Source organism: Moschus berezovskii, chromosome 8 (genome assembly GCF_049115385.1).
Source record: "Moschus berezovskii isolate FMDL1 chromosome 8, NW_MosBer_1.0, whole genome shotgun sequence".
NCBI lineage: Eukaryota > Metazoa > Chordata > Mammalia > Artiodactyla > Moschidae > Moschus > Moschus berezovskii.
The window spans coordinates 42,804,322-42,810,625 of record NC_142467.1 but is presented as its reverse complement, the minus strand read 5'-3'; positions in this window follow the sequence as shown (position 1 = coordinate 42,810,625).

The following is a 6,304-nucleotide window of genomic DNA, read 5'->3' as shown; positions in this document are numbered from 1 at the left end:
AAGAATCCACCTTCAATGCAGGAAACAGGGATTTGATTCCTGTCTGGGAAGATTACACATGCTACCAAGGAACCAAGAAGGCAACTATGCCTGTGTGCCACAAATACTGAGCCTGCACTCTGAAACCAGTGTTCTGGAACAAGAGACTCCACAGCAATGAGAAGCCCGCACACCACAATAAGAGTAGGCCCTCTCCCTACAACGAGAGAAAGCCCACTGTGCATAGCAGTGAAGACTCAGTGCATCAAAAAACAAATAAATGAACAAATAAATAAATCTTTAAGAAAAGAATATTAGACATACTTAAATGGCTAAGTAATTAATCCCTTATTATTGAACATTTAGGTTGTTTATAACATTTTCATGATTATAAACAGCAGCCATGAACATATTTTCTTGTACATCTTCACATATTTGTTCAATTCTCTCCTTAGAGAGAGTTCAGGAAGGTGATCCTACTGGGTCAAAATACATGCTGCTTGGCTTCAGGACACCTGGGAGACACCTTGACGTCTATGGAGTCAAGACACAAAAAGCCCACGATTTTGCTACTGCCTGTTAAAAATTTGCTTCTCTATTGCTTCTACTTGCTGCTAAACATAGTTAAGTGAGGTCAAGAAAAAGCTCATCATTCAGACCACACTTAAAATCCAGTTTAAGTCTGTACAGCAACAGAATAGTTATTTATATAGTGGCAGTTCTGCTATTTAACAGGCATAAACAAATTCTGTCCATATTCATCAGATTAATCAGTGCCAATACTATGAGAATAGTTAAAATCTTTCATATCATTCCTGTGTGGTGGTGTTCTCATTGTCACTAAGGTATGTAACATAAGGACATCTGACCTCACACTAAATAATCCCACTTTTCCTGAGCTTGACTTTCTCTTACAATGGCCATGCTGCAGGTTCTCACCACAGGATTACTTTCATTCCTGAATCCCTTCATTTTTGTTGCCTCTCAGAGTTATTTGCACATAGTAAAAGGAAAGTTGTTTTACTCAAGGGAGTCAAAAGTAAAGATCTCATTGATAGATTCTTCTTACTTCACACAAAGATGAGCCTTTGATGAACATCATGAGACTATAGTCCCTTAGGTTTTTCTCAAGCTAACTGTGGGGAAAGTGTGAGAACATCCTGCTGCTGCTGCTGCTGCTAAGAACCTTCAGTCGTGTCCAACTCTGTGCAACCCCATAAACGGCAGCCTACCAGACTCTGCCATCCCTGGGATTCTCCAGGCAAGAACACTGGAGTGGGTTGCCATTTCCTTCTCCAATGCATGAAAGTGAAAAGTGGAAGTGAAGTTGCTCAGTCGTATCTGACCCTCAGCGACCCCATGGACTGTAGCCTAGCAGGCTCTTCCGTCCATGGGATTTTCCAGGCAAGAATACTGGAGTGGGTTACCATTGCCTTCTCTGGTGAGAATATCCTACAGAATCACAAAGTTGTTGAAGATCTTAGGACCTTAATAAGTCATCATATACGGAGGATTATATATAGCATGACTCAGCAGTGTCCTCAAAATTTCTCTAAGGAGGACAATTGGATTGGAAAAAGATATTAGGGAGCCCATGTTTAAGCAAGCACACTTTCACTGACATAACATTTTGGGTTGCGATGGTCCCCATTCCACTACATCAATTCAAGGCATGTTATTTCTCTAACAATGACTGAAGTCTTTTTTGGTATGTAATGTTAACTCACTGTCCTAAAATTAATTCATTCTTTTTTTCTAGGAGGAATGTTCTTGAACAGGAGAAAATCTATAGTGTGTATGTGTGTGTGTGTAGAGTGAAATATCACTTCTCAGGTATTTTTAATAAACTAGTTCATTCCTCTGAAATTTAAATTAATTAAAGAATCTCTATTTAAGAGCCAAATACTTTTCTTTATTTATTTTTTGAATTAGAAAGAATCAATCTGGGGACTTGTCTAGTCTTACAATAATGATCTCTAAATGTAACTTGCTTCCAGGGACACATGCAAGTGAATCTGGCTAATAAAGTAGGAAGGAATGAATATGCTTACAGCTTGACTGTTACACCAAACAGCATCTGGAGATTGTGTCACAGTGCCATTCCCATCTGCTCAACAAGAAGGAAAATTAATCAGTTTTATCAATTTAAAAAATACTGAATTTTCACAGAAAACACTAATATTTTCACAGCAAGCACAAATATATTCACATGCCATCTGCTAATGAATGAAAGGTTGAATAGTCATATGGCGAAATACTGTAGGCATTGCAAGAGTTATACCAAGTTACTAACATTAATTAAATAAGGTTGTGCTTCTTAAACCATTTTTTTCATGGAAGCTTCGAAAATGAACCCATTCTTCCTTCTCAGCAGAAAAAAATGCATGTGCCAGGAAAGTTTACCTACAGTTTTAGAGGAGTCAGAGTGGCCCATTTTCAGAACTAGATTAAAAATTACCATTATAGGTTGATAATTAGTAATTTCATGGCAGCAAAGAAACTGGCCAGGAGTGTTCAGAGGACATATGAACATCTAAAGAGCAGAACCACCCTGTTCAAAAATGGAGACTACATTGGTTTTACATTCAAAGTGTAAGTGAAATGTACTAAGATACATCAAACAGGTGGCATCAAAGTCCTGTGCCAGCATGCCCAGACATTAATCCAAAAGTGCTTTAGAAAATACATTATATCAGCCCCAAAGCCAGTGTACCTTACACTACCTAAAACCCCAATATAAAATGATATTTTGCCACGGAGTTTTGATTGTACAAATCTTAATAGTGTTTTGAAATATCTCTTTTGTCATATAGAACATCCCGGAGAAGGCAATGGCAAGCCACTCCAGTACTATTGCCTAGAAAATCCCATGGATGGAGGAGCCAGGTAGGCTGTAGTCCATGGGGTCGCTGAGGGATGGACACGACTGAGCGACTTCACTTTCACTTTTCACTTTCACATATTGGAGAAGGAAATGGCAACCCACTCCAGTGTTCTTGCCTGGAGAATCCCAGGGACGGGGCAGCCTGGTGGGCTTCCGTCTATGGGGTCACACAGAGTCGGACACGACTGAAGTGACTTAGCAGCAGCAGCAGCATATAGAACATATAGTCTTGGATCTCATAAGAAACTGTAGGTCAAATACAATATTCTCTTTTTTTTTTACTGAATATCTATCATATACTGAGCCCTTTATACATGCTTACTTCGATTTCCTTAATCCCGTTTTAGAGATGAGGAAACAGACCTGAAATGGTGAAAGGTGTTCAGAAAAGAAACTGAAGTTACCTGTTGAACAAGAATGTGATGGTGAGCCAGTTATATTTGTGTCGTGTGGGATGGTAGAACGGATTTCTGCATTGGAGAAGATAAAGAAGGTACTAGAATGACAAGAAGGAAAGAATGGTGTTCAATTTGTGGAGGAAATTTTCTACCCACAACAAAAATAAAATGCAAAACTAAAATCAGGAATTACCTGTGACTCCCTCTTAGAGAAATATTCAAGATGGCCTTGAAGCATTACACTGCCATATAGGTATTTCATTATCATGTATGAATCAGATTTAGAAAATAATTTGGGGCTTCCTTGGTGGCTCAGACAGTAAAGAATCTGCCTGTAATGCAGGAGACCCAGGTTTGATTAGTGGGTTGGGAAGATCCCCTGGAGAAGAGAATGCCTACCCACCCCAGTATTCTTGCTTGCAGAATTCCATGCACAGAGGAGTCTGAGCCTGGCAGGCTACAGTACATGGTGTTGCAAATAGTCAGACATGACTGAGCAACTAACACTTTTGCTTTGGAGACTTTATAAATAGATAGGTTTATTTCACTTGTTATACATGGAACAACAGACTGGTTCCAAATAGGAAAGGGAGTGCATCAAGGCTGAATATTGTCACCTTGCTTATTTAACTTACATGCAGAGTACATCATGAGGAACGCTGGGCTGGAAGAAGCACAAGCTGGACTCAAGATTGCCGGGAGAAATATTAATAACCTCAGATATGCAGATGACACCACCCTTATGGCAGAAAGTGAAGAGGAACTAAAAAGCCTCTTGATGAAAGTGAAAGAGGAGAGTGAAAATGTTGGCTTGAAAGCTCAACATTCAGAAAACAAAGATCATGGCATCTGGTCCCATCACTTCATGGGAAGTAGATGGAAAAACAGTGGAAACAGTGTCAGACTTTATTTTTTTGGGCTCCAAAATCACTGCAGATGCTGATTGCAGCCATGAAATTAAAAGACGCTTACTCCTTGGAAGGAAAGTTATGATCAACCTTGATAATATATTAAAAAACAGAGACATTACTTTGCCAACAAAGGTCCATCTAGTCAAGGCTATGGTTTTTCCCATGGTCATGTATGGATGTGAGAGTTGGACTGTGAAGAAAGCTGATCGCCGAAGAATCGATGCTTTTGAACTGTGGTGTTGGAGAAGACTCTTGAGAGTCCCTTGTACCGCAAGGAGATCCAACCAGTCCATTCTAAGGGAGATCGATCCTGGGTGTTCATTGGAAGGACTGATGCTAAAGCTGAAACGGCAATACTTTGGCCACCTCATGCGACGAGTTGACTCACTGGAAAAGACTCTGATGCTGGGAAGGGTTGGGGGCGGGAGGAGAAGGGGACGACCGAGAATTAGATGGCTGGATGGCATCACCGACTCTGTGGACATGGGTTTGAGTGAACTCAGGGAGTTGGTGATGGACAGGGAGGCCTGGCGTGCTGTGATTCATGGGGTCGCGGAGAGTCGGACACGACTGAGGGACTGAACTGAACTGATGCCTACAACCTCGCTAAAGCCTATAACAGTGCATCTCCAGTAGGATACCCAATTAAACTTTGATTTATGCTAATGACATTTCAATTTTGTGAAGCATGGCCTTGGAGGTGGCACTAATCCACCCCCCACTTTTACAAGAACCCCAATCTGTACTTCCTGACCTTATTCAAGTTCTTAATTATCCATCTACATCTTTCCAAGGAGATGAACACATTGACCAAATCAGAAAACAGACTAAGAATATCCAGTTCCTTGAGGTGATAAGAATTGGATGAGACAGTATTGTCCACTGTCTGAGTCTTGGTAATGAACCTCAAAGCAGTGTTCCTGGTACCCTGGCTTCTTCTGCAGTTGTATTCTGGTCACTCCTTTCATAGGACTGATTTCCTGTCTTATCTGTCTCATCTTCCACTTCTCATCAGGAAGCTTCACTAAGAATTCTCAGGGCTATGTTTCCTTTTCCTTTCTTGAAATCTCTTCTTTATTTTCTACCAGACATCTCACCTGACCTTCAGAGTTGACCACTTGCCTGTTAATAAGATCTTAATACCCCTTCCTCTGAGAGCAACACAGAAGTTTAGAGCAAGTTAGTGGTGCTGGCTGGACAAAAGTTCCCAAACCTGGGCTCGTCTTATTGCCTCTTATTGATATTCCTCTTTCCACTTCCTCACCATGGACTTCATGTTTCAACATCATCTTTTCTCTTATTCTAACCTGTCTTTTGTATTTTTTGTGTTTTCTTTTTCCTTATTTCTTTCATTTTTGTCATTTTTGGTGGCAGTGGTTTTCTTGTTTTGATTTGTTTTTGCTTAAATCTGTAAGAGTATGTGGCTCTCTTTAGGAACTAAAAAAGGACAACACAGGAAAGTTAGGTGATCTGAGTTTTCATTCAACATAAATCTGTGCAGAAGACCTCCTGAGCTTCTTTCTCAGGTTTAGGTCTTTGTGGGGGACTTTCTTTTCTTCCCTGCTCCTATGACGTCATACTCAACCAGTACAGGAAAATTGTAGGCAGCTAGCACAGAGAGGGAATGGCTGCAAACATCAATGTCCCTGCATTGCATCTGCTCCTGTCTTCACCTCCTTTCTAAACTGTAAATGTCAACTCTGAACTCAAACTCTTTATGAGACTATCAGGATACATATAAGATTCAACAAATTCTATCCCCCAAGAGGTCACATAGACATGTACACCAATACTTTCCTTCTGAACCTCTGCTTTAAACAAAGGCCATAAATTATCCATGTTCCCCAAACCAAGAGCACTAATCCATCTACTTCTGCTGGCACAAAGTATTAAGAAGCTAAATCAACACTGAGAAAATCAACAGATGCTCTAGTGTGTTTGCTGCCTGGAACAAAACTATTTTTTTACAAACTTTTATGACTCTAAAATCCAAGTTTTACCCTAAAGACATCCCAAAAGAATGAAGGCTTTTCTAATGAGTGTGTCAAATAAGGACAAATTCATCCAAACATAAACTCTAAGTTCATAATAGAAGGTAGCAAAGGCCCAACATCCAAATTAATGGAGACAAT